Here is a 24734-nt window from a genome sequence, read left to right as displayed (position 1 = left end):
ATCAAGTATATTCAGAACTTAAAATTCAGGTGAGAGCAGCTTGTGTGGGTGCAGAGATGTGCATAGCAGAGAGAGGCAGAATAAAAGTTCAGTTATTTTTCTTTTGTTTTGTGTTGCAGGACAAATAGTCCAAAAAAATTAAGGCTTTTCCACATGTTTTCTATAACCAGCCAAATAAAAGATTATGTTTTAAAGCATTCAGGGTCAGAGAAATAACTCGGGCTCTGGGCTTAGCATTTTTTCTTCCTCACAATAGCTTCTGCTGAATGATAATTTTTAAAACTATGCATGTGGGGGGGCCAGATCCTGACCTCCATTGCATCTGCTCTGCACTGCTGCAAAAAAATGCAGAGCAGGCAGAAAGTTAGCTTAGCTGGATTGCTGGAGATTACCTGGACCCAGTTTGTCAGCTGTGGTGCAGGAGACTGGGCACTGTGACCAGAGTATGGGAGAAGGAAGAGAATTTGTTGTGATACCTACCTATTTTGGGTACATGTTGGGTGGGGCGGATATCCCCCTGTTAGCACCTCAAGGGTGAAGTGGTCCCTAGCTACTCTCGCAACAGGGCTCTGGTGCTTGGCAGCAGCCAGAGCTATAGCTTTGACTGTTTTTCTGGATATATGTGTCATTGCCCTATGAGAAATGCATGTGTTACACGAAGCACAGCTTTTACAGCTTTCTCATGTGGGTGTTCCTTGATGCAAACTTCAGAGAGTGTTTTGTTGCTAGATAGCAATCTAGAGCAAGCACAGCAGCTGGGGGTAATCCCACCGCAGTCTTCCGGGTGATCGAGCTGGGTACAACCACACACATTTCTGTCATGAAGTGATCTCCTGTAAATGTTTCCTGGAGCATGTTTTCCTTTCAGCAGCAAGCATGGGCATTTGGTGTATTGGAGGGCCACCCTGATGTCTAACTCAGTGCTGGTTGCTACAAGCAGTGGAAACTTTTTCTGCATTTAAACAGAGAAAATCAAAGTGGAGTGGGCTGGAGCTATTCATAGAGCATGCTGTCTTTGAGTAACCCAGCCTTTTTCTTCAAAGACTCTGAATAGATTGGTTTATACGGCTTTTTTTCACTGTTTAAAATTGATATCTTGTTTTAACAATAATTCAGCAGTCTTGGCTAGTTTATTTTTTAAAAAAAAGTCTGCATTGAGTTTACCCATGATTATCCACCTCTGGAATTCAAGTTTTGCCTATTCTCCATTTTCTCACAAATTGACAGTACTCTGAGCTTTCCTCAGAGGCATGGATCCTGAAGCAGAGAATAAGGAGGAAATTTCAGTTTTCATTACAATGTAATATTGAAAAGCATACTCTTTTCTTTTGTAATGATGGAGAAAAGATTGAAAATGAGAGCTGAATGTACTCCACAGGATGAGGAACCAGAAAATTATAAAGAACCCCAAATTAATTGAGATTTTTTTTTTTGTTTGCTTGGGTTTTTCTGTTTTTAAACTAGCAGTGGGATTTAAGAGGCCTCATTGGCACATTTATCCTTAGCAATGGGCAATGCTGTGATCCTACTGAATACCGCAGGACAGCTGCTCCAAATTGCTCTGCATTTTCTCTGATCATTAGTCCCTCAACCTGCCAAAGGTCCTTCCTTCTCTTTCTACCCTGATCCAGATTCTCTTTGATGTCATTTACTGAAGCCTGGAGAGCTCATCTGTGTAGGGAAGCTCCCTTTGAGTTTGCTTCTGTTACTTGTGTTTGTGTGACCCAGACAAGCCTGCAGCTTGCAGGATAGGTGCCTGATGACTGTGCCTTTCACAGGCATTTCCCATAAGATGGGTGTCCACCCTGTCCGCTCCTGGAGTGGATTGCTGCAGGATATGAATAGATTTCCTTGATGTGCTCATCCAAAACTGGGTGATAAATGGCCATGCTTGGTAAAATACCAGGCTCTTTTAAGGACTGCTGGTGGTGGTGAACCTCCTTGCCCGGCTGGCTGGACTTCCTGGCAGTTTGTGCTTGGTGCTGCTGCCTGATTGCCCACCTGACTCACTCCAAGGGAGGGAGCCTCAGGTTCCCCTTTGGCACTGGAGATCCTCAGGGCTGCAGGAGGCTGCCTGACCCCATGGCCAGAAGCAGCTATGGCCATAGGAGGCTAGTATGATTTCAGAGTGTTGGTGTCTGCAGGCTCCCTTTGTGGTATGTGTCCTGTTTTAACTTTATGACTTGGCAGTGCTGGCTCTCCTCAGCTTTTTGAGTAGCCAGCCCTGCGTGGTCCTGGTGTTTCCTGCTAGGCTTTCCAAGGTGGCAGCTGGGGAGAAGTGCTGTGACTGAAATTACTTTCTTCCCTTGTCATCCTGCAGAGAGGGACAGCCTGCCCTGAGGAGTACCCTATCTTGCCATGGGCTGAGCCCGTGACCTGCCTGCACATGTTGTGATACCTCTTCCCCTGGGGCTACTCTGCGTGCCAGGTGGCTGTGAACCACACTGCAGGTGCCAAGCATCTCTACAGGTGGAGAAAAATCCCAGGGAAGGAGGTTAAAAGCACAGGTACTTTCTTGCTGCACATTAAGACCTTTTTGCCAGGACTTTGCTGTTTTGTTGCTAGTAAAGAGAATTGTATTTTTTCTGTCTCCTCCCAGATTTCTGCAAGAGTGCATGCTGTTCCCTACCCATTTCATGCATCCTGCTGTGCAGCCCAATCAAAGCCCCACTTAGGAGGAACAGTGCTAATCCTGGATCTCTTGTTCCCATCAGCATGCATCAACCAGTCAGGCTGCTGATGATGTGGGGAGGCACAGCTCTACCCTCTTTGCTCCTGAGTACTTTCTGCTGCTGGCTTTGCTTGTCTACTTGCTGTTTATAGTAAGGACTCATTAGAGATGTAAACTTATTAATCACACCCAAGCCACACTTCCCTGGTTCCACTTATAGTGTCTTCCCTCTCTATTCCTTTTCACTGCTCCCACCTTAGTCAGTACTCAGTTCTTGGCATCTGGGCTTTGTTTTTATTTAAGCTTGGAACTGATAAAGCATGAGAAAAAGGGGAAAATTCAGAAAGGCAGACCAATATAATAAGCAAAGTGTATGTAGGGTACATTTAATATTAGACTACTTGGCCTAAAGTGTATGGGCAGAAGACTAGCAGCAAAGCTATTGCATTAATTGAAATAGAGACCATTTACCCTAAAAAGTTAAAAGGCACAGGACAGACAAACAGGAGCCCTTTCATCCTCTTGGGACTTCTTGTGTCCTGCCAGCAGCTGAGATTGCTTTCCTGCCCTTAGCACTGGTCAGTCCAGTGCTGATCCTTGGCCACCAGCCTGGCAGGGAGTCCCATGGGCAGCCCACAAGAGGAGGGCAAGTGACATGAAATCTAAAAGTCTCTGCAGAGGTGTTTAGGTGCCTGAAGGTGCAGAGAGGCACTTAGTAGCCTTTTGGAAATTTCTCAGGAGATTGGAGGGAGATACGAGGAAAACTTCCATCTTGGGGATTGAGTTTGAAGAGCCTGACCCACCTCGAGGCCTTGGAAAACCTCACCAGGCACCTCTCTTCATGTCTAGACTCTTAAATATCTTGGAAAATCTGCTCCAAAGTGGTTATTACTTCTTTCAAACAGTTTTTGCCCACCCAAGGCTGGGAACAGTGTCTCAGCAGAATCCCTTCTTGCTGTGTGAAGCTGCTGCCATACCACTACAGTGTGAGTGACGTATGGATCCCAGGGAAGACATTACTCCAGCAGCATGTTTCTAGCTGACATTGATTTACAATATGGCTGTCAACAGCAGCTGGAGACCCCTGATCCTGGAAAACAATATGTCAGTTGCCTGGGTTAGTTTTAATTCTTTAATCTGCAACCTAACATGTTGCAGCATTGCTTAGAGATGAGATGTGCCACTGCTGCTGCTTTACTCTTGCTGTTTTGGAGCATGGGGTCTGTCTGGCCAGGTCCAGGAAGAGCTGGGAAGATGAACTGGCTTGCAGTACTGTCTGAAAGCTGCACAGACCTGTAAGTCACTTGTATTTATATAATTTTGTCTTTCTCTTTCTACATCTGAATTTTAAACATCCGTTATAAGGCAATACTGCTTTTAGTGGTGAGCCAAGTTTTTCTTCTAAAACACATGTTCCCTAAAGCCTTAGTACTTTATTTCCTTTGTTCTGATTTATTGCTGTTGTCTTACCACATGTGCTAGGCACAGAGGAGAACTACTAAACCCAAAAAAAGAGCCTTCTCTACCCCCTTCCCAGACTACATACATCAGGATTAACACACTAAGTCTATTATTTCAAGTGTTTCAACAATGAACTAATGTGCCTCTAATTTCTTAGCTGCCTCCAAGTAGATATGCTGATGAAGAGTGAGTGTAGATTAATAATGTGAAGATTATGGTAAACCCAATGAAAGCTACCATGAGGAACTGAAAATTGATAGACGCTATATCTGGAGAATGATAGTGAGATTAAAAAATAAAAATTGTTGACTGCATTTTCTAAATAGGGATTTTGTGGATATCAATTTTTATGTGCCTCTTATCAATACCTAAAATGGCCTTATTTGTAAAAGGATGAACTTTCTTCCACAAAATAAAGGCCATTTTTTGATATCTCATGGTAAGCATCAAACAGCTGAGGCATGCAATTGCTGGTCACTTGGAAAAAAAAAAAAGAAATTGGCTGTTACTGTGAGGTTTGTAGAGCTCTTTGACATAGAAAAGTTCTGTCAAAGTTTGCTTTCTTGGAGGCTGTTCAGCCTACAATAGCAGAACGCTAAATTATTTTCATTGATACTTATACTAAAGTTAGTGCCATGTTTTCCTCCTCAAATGTGAAGCGATAGTGCAGAGGTTGAGCTGTGGCCATGAGTCAGATGGACCTCAGCAGAGAAAAACTGATTTGATACTATAGGGTGTCTATGGCACCCACCTCCTGTACCCTCAGGTGCACCTAGGAAATACCTGAGTCCATACTCATAGCTGGTTTTGTTTTAATTCTTCAAAAACTTAACTGTTCATACTGGAGTTTAACTCATCGAACATGTATTGGATGTCTGGTGTCTTGGCCTTGTTCTTGGCAGGAGGCAGACTCTCTCCATCACCTCTATGACTACAGTGGAAATCGTGATAGACTTGCTACGTTATCTGTGAGGGCTTCCAAGATGTAGTTTGTGCAAAATCCCCACTGGCCACTCTCATGACTGTTGTGCACCAAGAGCAGAGCTGCTGGCTGGTTCAGGCAGTGCTTATGTGCCATGTCAAAGTGGCTGCTACCAGCATTGCACAGGATTTGGGGATTTTGTGAGTTGGTGGGTGCCACTGAGTTCAAAGACATTAGGATGAAGCCTCTCTTTGTAGACAGACCATTTGTGTTCCCAGTGGCAGTGCTAGCAGGGTACTGCAATACACTTTCCTCTGATATCACCATAGGCTTTAGAAAAAGTAAAGTGGTGAAACATATTTTGTCCCCATGCTCTGTGAACATAAAGGTCAAATAAAGCTAAGCAATCACGAGGGAAGGGATGTCCTGGCAGAGGGGAACACTCTTAAATACTTGCCTTCTTAAGGCTCTCCTCTTTTCTGTAAACCAACTTGACAGCAGCTTATGCTCTGCTGGGTATACTCATATCATTGTTTGAGCTGATGTACCATAGGCTGCTTTTCTTTACTCGCGTTCTCCCTTTGAGGCAGGCTATTGATGTGAAGCTCGTTGTGATGTTCAGGCCTGTTAACTGTGTTATTTAACAAAGCAGAGCATTCAAAAGCCTGCTCAGAGGCATGTTTGTCTTTTTCTTTTTCTCCTTTTTAAATGGAAACCAGCTTTCCTAGCAAAATGTTTTACCAAATCTGCTCCCTTGAAACCAGTATGAGGCAACAGCAGTGACTGCAGCTAGTTGCAACATCTCATCTTGCTAGATGGAGGCACATCATGTTACAAGTGGTGCTTCTAGCAAAACCTCTGTGAAGGAAAACTACTGACAGCTGTCTAGCTGGGGGTTGTTAACAATTTCACTTGGGTTTCTTTGAAGAACAAGCTGTACATACTCAAGCCAAGTTCAAGGAACTGAAGCTTCAGTAAACCTAGACCTGAATTTGAGAGAATTTGGGCCAATAAGTTGGTATTACTGAAAACTAACTCAAACTTGGACCCCAAACCAGCAAAGTTTTCTGATTTTTAACATCTCTTGAGGATTTAGTTAAGCCAGGAAGTCAGAGGCGGTGATAAGACAGAAACTTGGAGCTGGTGCATAAGTCTCACCTAAATCCTAAAGGCAAGATCAAATCCTGATATAAAATGGTCAGACCACTGCTTTGATGAAACTCAGAGCACAAATACTGTAAAATATATATCATTGAGCATCTTTATAACGGTAATAATCAAATAATTTTAGACTGTTTTCAGGTCCAACCAAACAATGCTTAAAGCAGTGTACTTGGTACCGAAGTCCAGTAAATTATTTGTATTAGTGTGGCTTGTGAGGTTCTTGGAAGCTTTCTCAAAGGGCAAGCTCTGTTTTGTTGGGGGTGGGGTGGGGGGAAGGCAAACCATGCTTCCCTGGTTGAAAACTGCTTGTGAGAAGATCTTTCTCAGAAAGACATAAGAGTATTGGGCCCTGTTTTGTTTTCTTAGGAAACAGAAAATGAATTTCAGCTCTGCAGTTAACTTGATTTCTTAAGTGACTTGCTTTCTATGATCACTTTTGGGTTCCGAAATGCTACAGAAATTATCTGAGGGCATTTTCAACACTTCAAAATTAAAATCAAATTGTTGAAATTGTGCCAGCATTTAAATGAAAATTATTTTCTTTAAACAAACACTTGAGGACTTTCAATATTTTTTTAATCACAAGAGCATTCTTAACCCAAGCACCTTTTCTTTGTGCTTTTTCAAGTATCCAGCCTGCACTGCTAAAACCAGATGTGTCTTAGGATGTAATTAAATTCAAGATCTTTTTAGCCAAAAACTAGATGAGCAGGGAGTGCTAGTTTTTCACACAGCACAAAGACATAAGTGGGTGTAACTGCAAATATGATCTCTGCCTCTGTGCCCATAGAAGTGTCTGGGCAGCAATACCAGTACAGACTTCTGCTGCATGGAGAGGGGTCAGGTGTGGGGCTGGGCATCTGGGGCCTGTGCAACTCATGGCAGTGAGCAGGGAATAATGGAGGCAGGAGCTGGCTGTAAAATTTGCTGCTGTGCAGATGCTCTGATATTCAGCTTTCCACACAGTGGAGAGGAGAGAGCCGCAGAAGCTGCTGCAGATTAATGAGGGAGGATTAGCACAGCCCTTACATCTTGGGGGCGGGCGGGTGGTAAGCTTATACATGGCTCAGGAGATGTTGCATGTAGGCAGAGAGTGAGTCTGGGTACCAGGAGCAGCACCTAGTCTGGAGCTCTGAAGCACTGGAGCTTCTACATGGAGCTCTTCAAACACTCAGGATGTGGGTGGCTCTTGCTCTTTTCCCATACAATGGAGTGTAGCTGGCCCTGAGGTATTTCATGGATGCTAAAGCTTCTCAGGCACAGGTTGGGCTTGAGCTGCAAACCAGAACAGCCAGAAGCTGCCCTGTATCCTGTTGTAGACACCTGGAAATCCAGGGACTGGCATTTCTGTCCAAGTCCACCTAGGCCAGCATCTCATTCCTGACAGAGGCCAGCAGCAGCCACCTAGAAGAAGAGTTTGAGAACAGGATGTGTGTGTGACAAGATCATTCCCTCATGCTCTCAGCTAGCTCTGGGATTTTTAAAAGCAAAGTATTTCCATGGGGCTCTGTGACCCTGTCCTCTAAAGAAAACCCCAGGCCAAGTTCCACATCTAGGCTCTGAGTGCCAACCCTGCTGTCTGTATAAGGGCTAAGGTTTCTAGCAGTGACATGTGAAAGCTTGTCCCTCAGTGCAGTGGCTCCTCTTGGAAAATGATTGCTGTCCCTCGGTGACCTTTCAGCCCTGCTAGAATAAGGCCTTGCTTTAGCCCCAGGCAGGTGTTTGGTTACAATTACTGGGTGGTAGTTGGCTGTGGGAATGGGAAATTAAATTGATGTCTATAAAAGCAGTGATTAAGGGTTTTTGTCATTTCATAGGTAGAGTTGGGAGAAGAAGCAAGACACCTTCAGGTCAAGGAAGCTAGCCTGGCGGATGCGGTCCATTATTATTGCCTCTTTGATAGCCCAGGAGGACTGAACAGGTGTTTCTCCTTTGCAGACCAGAAGTAGGACTGCTTGAGGAATATGTACCCTCTGGACAGGACTCTGTCCTGTCTGTGTGTATTAAATGAAGGAGCCTGAAAACAGTTCCTTTCAGCAACACAAATTACTTGCTGTTATCAACTAACTGCAGACCTTGTGTGTTGGCAAAAAAACCCCAACAAACCACCTTCCTAATCAACCCAGTGACACATGCTTCTCAATCAGCTGCAGGTGAGGGAGCCAATACTGTACGTATGCTTTCAGAAATGGTGTGGAGCAGACAGCATCCCTGGTGGGAACTGGGATAATTTTTTATCTTTTGGGTGCTATTGGTTACATGTGCTTTGTCAACAAATGCTTTTAACAAGTGCTGTCGTTCCTTTGCTGTGGAGGATGTGTAAGTACACGTGATCATGTAGCACATGTGATCCCAAGACTTTGATGTGTTTCTCCAATATATTGGATTTTCTGGTATTCACTTTGAGATTAACCACATTACAGAAGCCTGCCTGCAAGATATATTTCCTATAAAAATTGTTCTGATATCCCTAACTTTACTAGCCTTTTCCTGCAGCAATAAGTAAACTCTTTAAAGAACTAGTTGCAAGAGAAATGTTAAAAGTCTTAAGAGACTTCTCCTGATGTGTAACTTTAAGAGTTACAGCACTATGATCTAGAGAAAGCTACAAACAAAAAAGAGCTGCATAAAACCTTTTCAGCACTATGGACATGGCAGTTCTTCAGACCACAACTCCAGAATACTCTTCTCCAATACATATTGCCACTTATTGTGAAGGTAATGCTGTTACCCTCAGCTGGCTTCTGCTTAACTATTCAGGCCTGGATTCAGGGGCTGGAACTGCAGAGATGTGAGTGGAGATAGAATCTCCCAGAGGCTTATGTTGGCCAGGAAAATGCTGGCTTGGAAAAGGATGTGGAGCATGTCCAAATAAGAAGAGTCTGGAAGGAGTTTGTGATGGTCTGTTATTTCATTATTAGCTAGGAGACATGAAATTTCCTTTTCCAGATGAACACATTTAATGTTTTGTGTAAGACAGCAATTGCTTCTTGTAAGACTTAGGATTTTGCTAATTTGATGAGTGCATCAGTCATTGGAAAGGCCTTTTTCAATTTCCACAAGCATGTTTTAGACCTCTTGATAAAGTCAGTAGCATGCTGGACTTTCACAAGCAGAAAGACCTGCAAAAGTATGCAAGTTATTTCTGGCATGTTGTATTCTCAACATGTCAAGGAAACATGGATTATTTTTACACAGAGGCAAATCAAAATGGTTCCTTAGCAAGCTCCCATGAACATTAGAAAACCAAAACAAGAATCATTGCTTCTGAATTAAGTTTCTTAGATGGATCATGTTGTCACAGGTTCAGAAGTTCATTTGCACCAGTTTGGACCTCCGATGAATGATGGAAGGAGTGAAGGATAAAACAGAAGGAAAAAACAAAGACCAGGAATTAATTTGGGTATTTGATCTTTGAGTGGACTTTTTTTTCCCTTACTGTGAATTTATCATCAAATGTAGAGCATGACAAACTGCAGACACTTTTGGAAGTTCTTTTTAATAGCTGTTAATTGAAAGGTGATGTGTAGGTGTTGAGAGGAAAAGGATCTCTCGAGCTGAACAGGCCTGTGTGGAAAGCACATGCCAACAACTTGCTGAAAAGCACAAAGCAGTGCAGCAGCAAGATTACTGGAGTATCCTAAACTCTCTTGACAGGGCAGCACACAAATTAGGCTATACACTTTGCAAATATTGGAGTCTGTTTTGAAACTCCCTATTAAGGATTACAAGTGCTGACTGCAGTTTCTAGGCAAAGGCAATTAGATATCACAGCTATGGCCTCAGCTCAGTGTTTTATGTCTGAGCTAATATTACTGTGTAGGGTTCTTATGCATTAGATTACCTCAGCCAAAACCAAGTTATGACACTCACCAAAGCTGAGTCCTGTGATTAAGGTAAAAAAAAAAAAAAAGTACAGCCTTGACTCAGCATTTTTTTTCCATTTCAGTGTAGAAAAGTATTTTCCCACACGGTGAAGGGGCTTTTTAACAGAAAAGAGGTGTAAAGCATGCATAAACATTGATACTTAACATGCATCCTCATCCATAGTTGCTTCTCTGGGTAGTGTTTTTACTGGTTCGATACCCATGTGCAAATTCAGGAATAGCACTTGTTGCTTGGGCATGGTGGAGACACAGCCACCTATGTCAAGGTTCATTTTGACCCAGCTAGTGTCATTAATGCTTACACAGATGAATGTCAATAATTATCAATAATTATGCCTTTACTCAGTGTGAGGGTAGTTCTTTTGCAAATACTTTATCCCAGGAAAAATGAAAGGGAAGAGGGCATTTTTGTGCAGTCAAAACCTCCAGCGACAGAATGCTCTTCCAGGTATGTCGATGGCTAGTGCAACACAGAGACAGTGCTGCTGTGTGATGTACATTGTATCTACATGAAATGAAACTTCGCTGCCTTCTCTTTTTTCCTTTTTTTAAACCTTGCACTTAAAATTTGCCCTCTCTCCTCTGACAAGCCTCAAGAAGAAGCTTTGAATGTGGTGCCAGCACAACAGCAGACAAGAGTGAGAAACAGACAAGTACCTCTGATACAATTAACAGGTGATACTGTTATTTCCTGTTTTTCATCTGAATCTCCACTCCTGAGAATTTAAGCTAAATCCTAAGTTTTCTTTTTTCTTTTTTTTTAGAACAGAACATCCAGCAAGTTAAAACTCAGTATCACGAGGAGGTCCCAAGATGAGGTTTGCTCCAGCTTTCCGGCTGAGCAACCATTTACAAACTGCTGCTAAAAAATGTCAGAGAAGATGGTAGTTGCTGTGCTGTCACATGGGCTGATACAGCACAGAACCTGCTTAGCATTCTTGAAGGGAAATTATCCAGTGCTGCAACTCACAATTTATAATTGGTTGCATATTAATGTCCAAAAAAGGCAATAAAATCTACTGGGTGTTTAGAAAAAAAAAAGTAGGAGTATTACAAGCTGAGCAGTGAAAATCTGGAAGACTCTTTGGCTAGAGCAGACCTGTGTGCAGTGCTCTTTCTCCCTTAATTACAAGCAATTTTAAATCATCTCCTTCCTTCAAAGAAGGATTTTGTTCAGTGTTTGTGTTAATTTTAATCTTGCTAACGTAATACTCTCTTGGAACCTCTCCCTCATGTTGTAACAGCAAGACATGCTGCCTCTTTTGTCCCTGCTGTTTGGGAAATGCACAGCTACTGCTGCTTGTCACTGCAGCCCTGGGGTTGTTACTATCAATATATCTCCCTTTAAAGGAAAAGAAAACAGAAAAAAACCCAACAGCAGCATTTTTTTCCCCAGAGTTCACTTTTATTTGTAGTATTTAAGCTAGACTGTGCTTCATGAAAATCAGGGGTTTAAAATGTATAGTGCTGTATTGTAGTGGGAAGCATGTTATTCAGAATACTAATTATTTCTTAGTCACTGTGTTTATGAAATGTCTTGTAATAACTACCTCACCACAACGCAAAGTAAATAGTGCAAAATCAGGTGGTTTATGATTTTGACATTTTAGTGTATAAGCATATTCCTGAGTCTCTCGGGGGAGCTACTGGGAATTAGATACTGTTTTTATAACTCTAAAAAATTACATCGAATTTCATAATCTCTAAGACTCCATATATATAGTCCATGTTATGCATTTTATTACAGCCTCACTGGCTTATATGGCAAGTGTCAGCTGCAAAGAGAAAATGCACAAAGGCTGGTTTGTGGAATAGAGGGGTATAACATGGTAAAACCTTACAGTGCACACATCAAAGCCCTTGGGACAAGCTGTAATTGCACACGTGGGCCATGCTGGGACACCAGAATTCACCCTAAGCTTTTTCTGTTTCAGGATTGATTACAAAGCCCTCACTGAAGGAGGCTTTCTGGCCAGCGCTTGTTACTAGAGGATAAGTTTGGGTTTTTGTCAATCCCTGTGTGGATGACCCATTAAATCCAGAGTAACTGGGAGGCCTTGAGTGTGTATGAGTGACAAACCAGGAGTGAGTACAGAGGGGAAGAAGAACGGGTTGCTGCTCCAAGTGGGCTTCTGAGTAGTCCCACGTGGTCTCTGAGAACAATGGGTGGATGCTTACCGGAATATGTGATTTCATAAATTATTGTGCGTAAAACCAGGCCTTTTGTGCTCCTTTGCAAGCTTGCTTGGTGTTAGAAAAGTCGTGGGTCATGTGCTTGAATGCTGGGACAAGTCTCTATTGGCATAGTTACCAGCACCTTTCTGGAAAAGGGCAAGTGGTGATGAAGGAGCCACAGGTTCAGAAAACCTCAAATTGTCACTGAAATTAAGAGCAAGCCATGGCTTCTGGGTGACAGTGGCAGTAGGCGTCCAGCAGTCAGGCATCTCACTGCATGATCTGGACAATAGGGTTAGTCTGTCCATTTCTGATGTGGAGCTAGTGTTAGCAGCCTCCTGGAGACTTGGCAGTGTGTCAGAGCTGCCAGCCCACTCACACATGTACATGAGTACAGGATGGGGCCCTGAAACTGTGGTGGATCTGGCTGGGTCCTGCTTAATCTGAATTTACAGCTGTTGGCAGACTCAGGTGACACATCCTCTCCTTAGTGTTTTACCTGTTGGCATTAAAAAATTACAAGGAGTGTGATCTACCATACATTTTGCTGAAAGTGGTGAGATGATTCACTCTTTCCATATTAGGATATAATTTTCTTCATTTCAGAAACAGACTCATAGTCTTCAAGTTATTTAACCATAAATCTGTTTTAATTTTTCTGTGAGCTTTTATGCTTGTTATCAGTCTCAAGGTCTTGCAGAATGGTGATTTTCCTGAACTAAAGCTCCATGGAAAGTGAAATTTTGTTAATGAAGCAAAAGTGGAAAAATGATTTTTACCATTCCAGGTGCATGACTACTCCAACTTCCTTTTCCTTTCGTGTTCCAAGTGCAACAAATGTACCAACAGCTGGTACTGAGAGAGGTAGGAGGCTTTCGTGCATCTTTAAATATTGTATATATTTTCTGACCTTTCTATAAATAAAAACAGATATTAAGAATGCCTCTGGTTATTATATCCAAGAATAAGTGTTTGAGATACATGAGAGATGCTCAGGGAATTGGTAAGTCTTCGGGAGAAAAAAAATGTCCTGGGATCAATTTCCTGATTCAGTAGTGAAGTCCTCATATTATATAAAATATAATGTGATTGTCCATGGCTCTAAGAAAATATTGATTTTTCCACCAGGCTTTCATCTATAAAAATCAAATTTATCCAGCATTAGTCTGCATTTTGAAAGGGATAGGGTTTTTTTTGTAACAGATATGATAGTAATCCTTTATGGTACATTAATATAGGAGAACAGTAATCTGTTGCATTTTCTTCACATAGAAACAATCAGCTGGGAGATGTGCCTAATAATTGTCTTTGTCCTTTATTGTCACAGGCCATTAGCTAATGAATTTAAGCTGTACTTGGCTCTTGCTGCAATAAGAACACTACATTAGAGATCTTGTAGCCTTGGCATTATATAAAACCTTTCAGTGGGTTTTATTTTAGTCTCACTGAGGTGATGCTGCCATAGACTGAGTAATGCATCATGATTTTTGCGGTAAGCAATGAGTGGGTCAAGCAAGCTGAAGTGCATCTACAATTATTAAAGCTGCCAGATGCCAGACCCTCTTTGTTTGGTTCCTTATAATTTAGCCAAACTTTTCAGGCCTGCTTTTGTGACTGTTTCAGGTTCATCTTTTGGGTGGGAAGATTTGCTAAACTTGGTTCAGCTATTCTAAGATTCATGCTGGGGAAAATAAGTAGTTTGGGCAATGCTTTAAATAAGCAATAGGAGCACGTAACAGTAAGTTGAGCAGTTTTACCACCTTTTCAGTTTGCCCTCTCAACTAGAAGGCTGGCAAAAGAAAATCCTGTGATGGAAGAAGAGCTCTTCACTGTCCTGAGAAAATCCACTCACATTCTGACTATTTGTAGGAAAAGATCGTATACAAATGCATGGCAGCATTTGTTTAGCAATTGTTCCTCCCCCAACAAAATTATTTTAGCCTACTGCAAAGGGAACTGCATTAGAAATTACAAAACCTAGAGTACAAGTCTTCTTTCCTATTGACAGTTTGTAGCATATCTTGGTCCATCACAAAGTGCCTGAGTATTTTAATCCTACTTTTAAAGGTGGGTAAGCATTGTTATCCTCTTGCTGCAGAGAGAACTAAGAGGCTGCATAAACTAACCTTTGGCAGAGCTGGGAATAGATGCCACTTTGAGACCTTTAATCAAGCTGCTTCTCTACATGTGTCATTAGTGTGCTTGACTGGGGCCCTACTGCTCCTCCCACAGATCAGAAGGACACAACATGGGACACCTCCTCCTGCAGCTCTGTCTTGCCTCAGCTGTCCTAGGCCAGCTCTTAGGAGCTGTTGCTGCTGCATTGGGCACCCGCACCTGCAGGCCACCAGGCATTGCAGAGCGGAGCTTCTGAGCCGCAGCACAGAGAAGCAGCAGGATTGCTCAGCGGGGTGCCAGCTGCTCCAGCCTCAAAAGAGGCACTCCTGCTGCCAAGCCATACTGGACCACACCAGTCCCCCAGCTATGCTGTCCTTTTCCCCATCTGTGTCACAGCTGGGAAATGACACACCATTCCTACTGCTTCATGGGTTTTGCCTACTCCCAGGAAAGACACAATCCAAGAGTTCAGTTGGGTTGCTGCCACCTTTGGGCTGCCAGAATGGTGTGCAGAACAGCAGGAGCCAGAGACAAAATCCATACCACTGTCATTTGTGTTGGGCATCTTACTGGTATCAGAAAAAGGACCTGAAATTTCTAGGCATTACTTTGTATCTGAGCTTTAAGCTCATGGCTGTCTTAGATTTGGCAGAAGAATGGATGGTGACTATGTGATACACATCTGCTACCTGCAGAGACTCTCAGGAGAGCAGTTGTGATATAATTCTGCATCTGTTCAGGGATTATTGCTTCTGCATGAGCTGCAACACCACAACATTTGAGGAATGGCTGTGGCTAAACAGTGGTCAAGTTTTGTTGTGTCATGTAGAGAGAGATGGCGCCAGACAGCCAGCAGCACAGGCTATTTCACCTGCACAGTGGTGTGAGAAATTAGTTGAGACTGCCAGTCCTGTTAAAAGGCAATATTTGCTCCCTTACCTCTTTTCATCTCCATAACCCGAACCTGAGGTTTCCATGGCCTGCGGACCCCCATTTGGTTGTACTGTCTGCCTACTTGGGCAAAAGTTTAATAGATAGTAAAGGAAACGTTCTGAATGCTATATCCAAAAATGTGATGCTTCAATGTAAAATGAGCATTGCTTGTAGCAGAATAAGTGGCTAGAATACTTTGGCACTCTGAGGTGTGCAGAGGGCAGGTGCCAGATAGCAACAATCACCCCTTTTTCTAAACCAGCAACACTTACAGCCCTACTAACAGAGGTTGATTCACACTAGAAGAAAATTCAATATGCATGAAAGGACTCTTGTTGTTATTCAGTGGAGAGCATAAATAAAGACTGTCAGACAAACTAATCTCTCTCTGATAGTTTTCTTTTCAACATCATTGAACTGTCATTTCTCCTGGGCTTTGCCAGAATGTTTGATGTATCTGTTGTTTCTCCAAACAGGCAGATTTTGCTAGCTTGGATGATACAGGCATTTTTGCCAGGAAGAGAGAGGCTGAGATGCCTTCACCAGCATTCTGCTGTTGCTGTGTAGATCCTTTGCTGAGCTCCAGACCTCTGGTTAGACATGAAAAGAAGGTATCTTGGTGACTGATGAGGTTGCATCTCTGAATGTAGCCATGGAATTGTTCCCTGCACTTGCCCTGGGCTGGAAGCACATTTGCTGGTGCTTGGGGATTCTACTTTTCCTGGATCTAAACCCATTTATGCCCCCAGATCTTTCATTTCAAAACTAGTGATTCAAGATGGCCCTAGGCACCACTGTGTCACCTAGCTACAGTTAGAAAGTATCCCAAACTAGAGGTTTCGGGTTTTTTGATTGTCCTTCTACAGAGCTGGCAAAGCATCCACTCCTAAGCATGTGTGAAGAGTCAGTAAGATTCCTAAAACTATTCAGAGAAAAAAAATCTGAATGTACCCTTCCCAAGACTGTGGATGAAAGATATCTACATTGAGCAGCCTCCTCCTTCAGCTGGGGACTCTGCCATAGGGATACATGATCAGTAAGGTTGCATGTCCTCCATAAGCTCTTGCAGAGGAATTTAGCAAAAATAGGATTCTGAAGTGGGGCATACTGGAGGAGCCCAAACGCCACCGTGATCTGGCAAAATGAGTCCTACATGCCATTTGTAGTGAGCTCTAACATTTTATTTTTCTGATTGTGCTTCAACCATATACTCCCTAAGTTATCCTGGATATCAACACCACTGGAGAACTTACTTAGGTTATTACCTTAGGTATTTAATGTACCTTTTTTTCCCCTTGGAAAAAGTGTTTCTGGGGTCCTCAGGGCAGCCAGTGATTCTGGAAGGGGCTGAAGAATGGTGGTCCCATTCTGTAGCTTGGGGTGGTTGGCCTTCTGTGTAAGTGAAAGCACCACATGAATTAGTCGACATTTGCGGTTTTTTTTCCTAGTGCAGGGCTGCCAACAGAATATAGTAGGCAGAGTTTTAGGCTGTAAGGAATGCTCCCCAAATTTTCTTTATAATTTGTTGGAAGTGTTTAATGATTGATCACCAGATGGATTTCAGCCTACACTCCTGCCAGAGCATATACACCAGAATGCTCTTTGCCATCATACTAGGACCACCTGCAAGAGGTACCTTTTCTGCATGGTGTGATGCGTATTCTTTGGAGGACCTAGTAAGCAAACTCACAGCGCTTTATATAGATGAAGTTGAACACAGTGTTGCTGCATGCAGAATTTGGGAAGCTAACTGTCTCCATGTTTTCTGACAGTGTGACTTTAAATATACAGTTTTAAAAGTGTACAGGGAGATTAGTGATAACTTAAGGTCATACACTCAGTTAAAAATAACTTGCAACACCATTTAAATCCATGTGGGTTAATCTGGACATATCGAAGAGCAGTCTCTGAGTCTGGAATTACCTAACTTGGCTGTGATTATTTTGTTTCATTTCCAGATTATGTAGAGATATTTATCTAAACTGGGTGGCTGCTGAGATTTTAAAAGTTGCAGCAGGAAACTTTGCAGTCCGTTTTACAACACAATTAATTGCTTGTCCTTTCAAAACTGATTCTTTCCACACCACCTCACACCTGCCCCAACACCACAACCAAAGTCTGCAAACACCTGTCCACTTGCATACATGAATAGGTCCATGGGGCTCATTTTCATTAGCTATAACTTTGCTAACTATAAATCTTCTGCATGATGAAGGCCACACCGCATATACATATTCCTACTCTGTGCTTTGAGATCCTTTTCATCAAGCACTAATGTCCTATTGTATGTATGATGTTTGGGATTCTGGTTGTACAAGTTGTTAAATACAAATTTCTTCTTGGTCTGGTAGGAGCACCAGTTTGCATAATAGATTGTCTTATCACATCTGCAAGGTAATTGCTTTTAGACAGGCTTCCAAGAAGGCCTCAGATTTGATCTATGATGGTCTGTGCATTGCTAATGTCTGTACTCCAAGGAAGTGTACCTCTGTTACTGATGTACTGCGTGGATGACTGATGGTGTAGATCCAAAGTTAACTAGGCGTTCTCTTTAAAGGCAACATACAATATTATATTTGGGGAAAGAGGAATTTCCTGCATAACCTTTAGAGACAGCTCTATTACATTTTATGATTTCTCTGGCATTTATGCAGAGTTACAGAAATACAGTTAAGGCTTTAAATTTTTCCAGTTCAGTATTCTGATTGCATGTCCAGCTGCTCATTTTCTAATAAACAGGATCTCAGTAGAAAAAAATGTATGGGCTGTATACCCTTCACTCCTTGACCTTCCCACTTTGAATCAGCAGTTTCCTTAGATGCCTCCATGAAGCATCTACAGCTGGATAATCAGAGATTTGACATATCCAGCATCATGTAGAATGGGTGTGTGTATGGGAGCTAGGAAGCAAGTCTTCCTCTGAACTTGCTCCATCTCTTATTTTCTTAGAAAAGGGTCTTTCTGTTCTTAATCTTTGTCTGTAGAGAAAGAGTCCCGCTTTCGTACTTGTGCTGCCACACAAGTGGCATCTGAGATGCTTTTTCCAAATCCTAGCCATAGGTTGCTCCCTGTCTTTATCTTGTCTAAAGTTTTGACCTTTCAACTTCAGCTGTCTCCACAGAGCGTTGGTGGTAGTCTGTGTAACAAGCAATTAGGTTATGAAAAAAGTATATATCAAAAAAGAAGGCCATGTTCAAAGTTGAAAAGAATGTAGAAAAGAAGAAAAAAAAAATTATAATGAGAAAAAGCGAACAGTTCCAGAGAATCAAGGTCATTCTTTACAAAGGGCATCTTAAAGTAAATTAACAGCTGTGTTATTTGGTAAGAAAACATAGAATCATAGAATCATTTAGGTTGGAAAAGACCTTTAAGATCATCAAGTCCAACCATAAACCTAACACTGCCAAGTTCACCACTAAACCATGTCCCTAAGCACCACATCCACATGTCTTTTGAATACCTCCAGGGATGGTGAGTCAACTACTTCCCTGGGCAGCCTGTTCCAATGCTTGACAACCCTTTCGGTGAAGACATTTTTCCCAACATCCAATCTAAACCTCCCATGGAGCAACTTGAGGCCATTTCCTCTCATCCTATCTCCAGCCACCTGACAGAAGAGGCCAGCACCCACCTCACTACAACCCCCTTTCAGGTAGTTGTAGAGAGCAGCAAGTTCTCCCCTCAGCTTCCTTTTCTCCAGACTAAACAGCCCCAGTTCCCTCAGCTGCTCCTCATAAGACTTGTGCTCTAGACCCTTCACCAGCTTCGTTGCCCTTCTCCGGACATGCTCCAGCACCTCAATGTGTTTCCTGTAGTGAGGGGCCCAAAACTGAACACGGTATTCGAGGTGTGGCCTCACCAGTGCCGAGTACAGGGGATCACTTCCCTAGTCCTGCTGGCCACACTATGTGCTGTTTATTTTAAAAAGAGAGGGACAAAAGCATTCTTTACCTCATTAGTGCTGCAGGATGTCCTTACACAAGCATAATTATACTTTGCAAAAAGGCTAGGAAGACCACACAGGAAGGGTATTGAAGAACTGGAAAAGGTACAGGAGACACAAAGCATGATAAAAGATCGAAAAAGTTATTATTTATGGACAAAGTACAGGCTGCTTTTTTTTTCTTTTTTTTTAAGAGAAACTGGAGACACCAAGAGATGTACATAATTCTCAAGGATATTAAAAGGTTAATGACAAAACTCATTCAGACCATTGAAAGCTGACTAGCAGGAGAGTTCACAATAAACTTGGAAAAAGCAGTGCTAAACCAGAGTTTTATGATACAGAATAGGGAAACGCTGTTTGTAGCATGTGGATCTCCACCATCAATAACCCATCTTTTGTCTCGCCTCCACAGGCTGAACTACATTGCGGCTTCTGCATTTCAGGAATGTGACTCCTGTCCTTGACCTCGTCTGCAGATAAATACAACATGCTCCTTACTGCTGAGTGGTTTGGGAAGAATTTCAGCCAGACAAGAGGTGAGGATGTTTTTCATCTGCTCCTTTTGAACCAGTCTGCTTGACTTTGCCTACAAGACTTTGGGCAGTGGGGTTAAGTGGGGTAGGGCAAGGGAGTATGTAGTGCCTCTGGGGTGGCATAATGAAGCTGGTCACAGGAGAGCAAAGGGGCTGTGACAGGTTGCCACCCATGGAACAGGCCTTTTGGGTACGCCTTCTGGCACAGAGCCTGGAGGGGAGGCACTCGCTGCCTGGCTGAAGCACAGCAGGGTCTCACCACGCACATGTGCGGGCTCCAGCCACAGCAGGAGAATGTGAGAATAAAGAATCCATAAAAAAAGAGGTGCTGGTGAGTTAACCCAGCCCCTGTCTCTGCAGATTACCCTTGGCGGCAGAGCTCATGTGAGCTTGCCTTCTGGGGGGTTCAGGCTTGGGATTAGGAGGTTTAATAGGATGGGTGTGCCTGTACACAGGTCAGTGCCTTGGGCTGGGACCTGGCCCGGGCTAGGAATGCCACACAGGTAAGCTGGTCAGTAGCTAAGTACCAGGCCGGCCTGTCTGCCTCAGCCCATGCCAGAGCATTAACAAAACACAAGCCCACCAGAGCACATCCTAAAATCTACTTACTTTGCTGGTAAGGCAAGAAGAAATTGTGGTGGTTTTATGCCTAGTGCCTTAAGCGCAGCTGGGAGTATTGCTGAAATTATATGCTTTCATTACAGGCTATAACAGTAACTGGGCTATCTAATTCTGCAATGTGGAAATTGCCTTTTCTCAGCTGCCAGTCTCAAAGTCAAGCTTTCATTGTGCAAATAAAATGGGGTATTCCACCCTCCTCCCCACCCTCAACTGTCACCAATATCTAGCAGAGGGAATATTCAAAATGTTTTTCCCTCCAATACAGAATGGCTGGTGGGAGTCATCAGGTCATGTGAAAAGACAGCTGAGTGTAATTTTTTCAGCAAGAAACAAAAGAAGAAGGGAGGATTAAAAAAGTGATTTTGTTGCTGCATACATTTTTATGATTTGTTATGTGTGTATATATATTTTAATTACTGTTGGGATGTGAAGAAACAAAGAAAAAGAACAGACAAGCATGCTGCCATAGAACTTGGTGAATATTACTTGTTACAGAACTGAATTTTATGGTGTCACGCATCAGTTAAGTGACATGTATTGGTGACCAGGAGGATGGTACTTTACGCAAATTCCCTGAGGTCAGTGCAAATTCTCCACTACCTTCATTAACATGGGATCAAACTTTCGATTGGACCTAAAACCAAGAAAGTTTAAAATGTAGCAGGTGAGGGTAGCCTCATGTGCATAGCCCCTTGCCTCAGAAAGCTGAATGCTCTTGCAAATTTGACATAATCCAATTAGTTGATTTCCTCAGTGACATTTCTGTAGGCTCATATACAGAAGGAGAGGGAAACTGAGATTTATAACGATAGCTATTTCTAGCAAAGGTCATTTCTTTATTGGTGAACAATCTGTCCTTAGTCATGCTGATGATGAGGCATTGAAGGATAAGGGAGAGGCTGTATAGCTTTAAAGCTTATCAGCGAATAACATAAATAGAGCATAGATCATCTTTCTACTTGGACCAGGAGGCTTGCAATCTACCACCATCAGGCCAAAGCCAGGGAGCAGGAGTCAAAATCCAGAAAAAAAATAAATATTGGGATTTCTGTCGAGATTGTGAGGGAGCCTGGATATTTCAGTGTCACCATAGTCAGGGGAAAAGGGGAGCCACAGAGCACAAGCATATATTTTTGGATAGTAAGGGTGTCCTTGGTGGAACCAACTGCTTATAAAGAACCAGGTCCGGCTGCTCTGGGGACTCCCTGGTTGGCCCTGCCAACTTCCCAATTTGAGCAGCTCTCAGCATCCCGCTCCATGCCATTTCTAGAACAACACAGATAAGGGCATGCTCAAATATACACAAATACACTTCCTCAGCTGTCCTTCCTTAGGCAAGGAAGGCAGCAGTTTTGACAGGACTATGGTTTATATAGATTGTATCATACATATTGTGCATCTTTAAAGAATAAAACAGCATCTGCCTATTCATCACCACTATTTCTCCTGCTTGCAGAAGAAAAGGTCTTTGACACTGTACATAAAATGATACATCATTTTTTTCATAATCACGAGGACCCTTCTGGGATTCATGTGAGAGTGCTTCATTCAGCTATTGACCTTCAAAGTGAGTATTGGGTACTTTGGTGTAACTAGCTTTGCTTGTTTTCACCATCAAGCTCATAATATTGCATTAAGTAAAAACGTGACTGTTTCCCTAGATTTTGGCTCAGATCCTGAATTACGCTCTATAGCTGAGCTATGGTTTCTGCTGGGTCACTGACACAAATCAGGCTTATGGCTGGCAGGACTGGTCAAGAGATCTTTTCAATATGGCAATGAAGTCAACACAGAGGTTCATCACTGATCCATCAGAGTGCTCTGACCAGGGCAAGGGGTATGGGGTTCTTCATCCATGCCCTTGCTAATCCCTTTTTGGCAATTATTGATTCCTTTGGGGTCTGAGCTGCCAACAGAAGTCACAAGGGCTTTTGAGTTGGTCTGGTCTAGGACTCCGTCCAGTAACCTGAGAACGCTGCGGTAGTCTCTAGCTTCCAATCTGCAGTTGAAGACCTTGCCCTTCTTTCCAGAGTAATTGCTCACACCCTTTGAAATCTAAAGCTTTCCCCAAAATTGCAAGACCTGAGGACTGCTACTATTAAAAACTGTAAAATAAATAGATAATCTGTAGGATAATTGCCTATGTTACAATTCTCCCCATGCAACAAGGGAAAAAGCAACCTTATGCTGTGTACTTCTTAAGCCTGGTGTAACTTGAATCCGAAAGCTATGAAGGAAATGGAAAATGTTAATAAATAATGATGTTTGAAACACAAGTCACTGAACAAACCACCAGACCTTCTATGTTTATTCCATAGGACAGAAAATGTCTATCTCGGTTTGAGGAAAATAAAATCTTGGCTAAAGATATGTCCTAGGAATTAGCCTGGATGCTGCATGGTATTCAGAAGATAAATCAGAGAAGCTTACAGATGATTAATTCTTGGTAATGTATAAAGAATAAAGACAACTTTTGAAAAAAAATCACTACAACTGACTACTTGACATTTCCCTGGTATGAGGAAGCAAGGATCTCCTCAGGGCCACTGGAATTTTAAATTACCTTGTTTGATCCACTTTACAGCTGCCAGATTTCCGTCTGGTATTTTCCAAGTCAGAACCAAGCATATGTGTGCTCCAGACTGCATGTTCTTAGTCCGATGTGTTCTGGAAATCCTGGCCTCATTTCCCAAATCCTAAGCAGGTGATCTGCACTTAAAAAAACAGTAATGTCTCCCTCAAGTGTGTTGGAATTACTCTGTGTGTGCAGACCAGCTGCAAAACTGGAACAGAAATCTTAGACAAATGTGCAAAATCTTCAAATTGTAGCTTAAAAAATATTCAGGAAAAAAAAAGAGCATTTCCAAGAAAATCTGTACAAATAGTACAACTGTCTTTCACATTCCAGTGTAACACTTAAGAAGGAAAATCACTGCCTCTTCCAGGACAGCTCCAAATAGGTAGGAAATGCATGCCCTCTGGCAGCTTGGATAAGTAAATCTGTCTTGAGAGAAGGCAAAGGAATGAAGACTAGCACATTATAAGCACAGGGCTGACCTTTCTAATAGTCCAAATATTCACCCTCCCCAAAGTAACTGAGTCGAGCTTAGGCCTGTGGCCTTCCACATAGTCATTCTTTCTCTCCTTTCACTCCAGCTACTGAATGCTGGCAGCCTCTGCGATATGCCGGCACAGAAAGAGGCAGCTTAGGGAAGAGGAGGAAAAGACTGGAACAAGCAGCTTCCCAGTCCATGGATCAGGCTTGGACTCCATTTTGTTCGTCATGGGAAAGAACATAGAGGAGGACTGCAAAGCCCTGAGGCTTCAATTTCACAGCTGCTCTCAGACCTCCACTGCATTATCTTTCTTATTTCCCCGTGCTTCCACTTGATAGCTGGCTTAGTTTCTTACCTGGTTTCGGATTAGCTCCCACAGCATCTCACACAACCACGTCATCCTGACTCTGGAATCCCACTTGTTGCAAACATCGCTTTGGGATCTAACACTTAATACAACCTTATGGGTGTAAGGAGGCAAGCAGGCAAAAAGCTGTGTGGCATTTTCTCTCTGAACCAGAATAAAGCACCATTTCATTTTAGACCAATACTGGAATCAAGGGCTTACACCTGGCTCCTGACACTCCCTTAAGGGTGCTGAGCTGTAGAAATGTTCAGCCAGTGGGATTACTGGAAATTCCCAGCCCACCTCCCACAGGGATCGCCCCCCTCATTGCCCCCTTCTCCTCCGCCGATACTTTTACACAGAACATCCAAACCCAGATGTTTGGGTGAAGCTCACAGAGAACGTCATCCAGCTAAATCAGCAAAGAAACATCGCCCTGCCTGCGTTACTGAATTTCGTATTTCATCTCCACCAACTTCCCATCCCCACAAGAACTCCGGAGCACCTCCAGGACCAGGGCCTGTGCTGCAGGATTTAGGTCGGGCTCAGCGCTGGACCGACACCTCCTTAGGGCCGGGCCCCGCGCCGCTACTGTCCTTCGCGGTGGTCTTCCCTTCCCTCTCCTCCCCTCCCACCGCCTCCATCCGCTCCCCGCGGCCGCTCCCTCCCTTCAGCCGCCCCGCGCCCACCTGACAGGCGGTGTCCGGGGCTCCCGCCCCGCCCCTGCACCCATCCCGGCAGCGGCCCTTCATGGCGGCGCAGCCCTGGGACGGCGGGGGCGGCGAGTCCCGGGGGCCGCTGCCCGCCGCCGCGAGGCCAGTCCCCTCCCCTGACAGCCCGGTCCTCCCGCCGCCGCGAGGCCACTCCCCCCCCCCCCCCCCCGACAGCCCGCTCCTCCCGC

The 24734-nt window shown here is 43.3% G+C and overlaps 1 long non-coding RNA gene across 14 annotated transcripts in view; it reads left to right on the top strand.

The window, feature by feature from the left end:
• The window catches only part of LOC126038268 (uncharacterized), a 58974-nt gene extending 34475 nt beyond the window's left edge, over nucleotides 1-24499 (top strand). For 7 of the 14 annotated variants that reach the window (XR_007505980.1, XR_007505973.1, XR_007505977.1 and 4 more), the window contains 4 exons: nucleotides 8036-8371; nucleotides 10696-10780; nucleotides 12040-13144; nucleotides 19690-24499. This is a non-coding gene — a long non-coding RNA (uncharacterized LOC126038268). Of the gene's footprint in view, nucleotides 1-3669; nucleotides 3967-8035; nucleotides 8372-10487; nucleotides 10554-10695; nucleotides 10781-10874; nucleotides 13145-15807; nucleotides 15943-19689 lie in introns of those variants that run through there. The other 7 variants (XR_007505979.1, XR_007505971.1, XR_007505974.1 and 4 more) reach the window with 7 other exon arrangements.
• The last annotated feature ends 235 nt before the right edge of the window (nucleotides 24500-24734 follow it).

The sequence above is a fragment of the Accipiter gentilis genome, chromosome 5, assembly GCF_929443795.1.
Source record: "Accipiter gentilis chromosome 5, bAccGen1.1, whole genome shotgun sequence".
Classification (NCBI taxonomy): domain Eukaryota; kingdom Metazoa; phylum Chordata; class Aves; order Accipitriformes; family Accipitridae; genus Astur; species Astur gentilis.
Note: the sequence above shows the minus strand (reverse complement) of the source record. Positions and strands in the feature narration are given on the sequence as shown.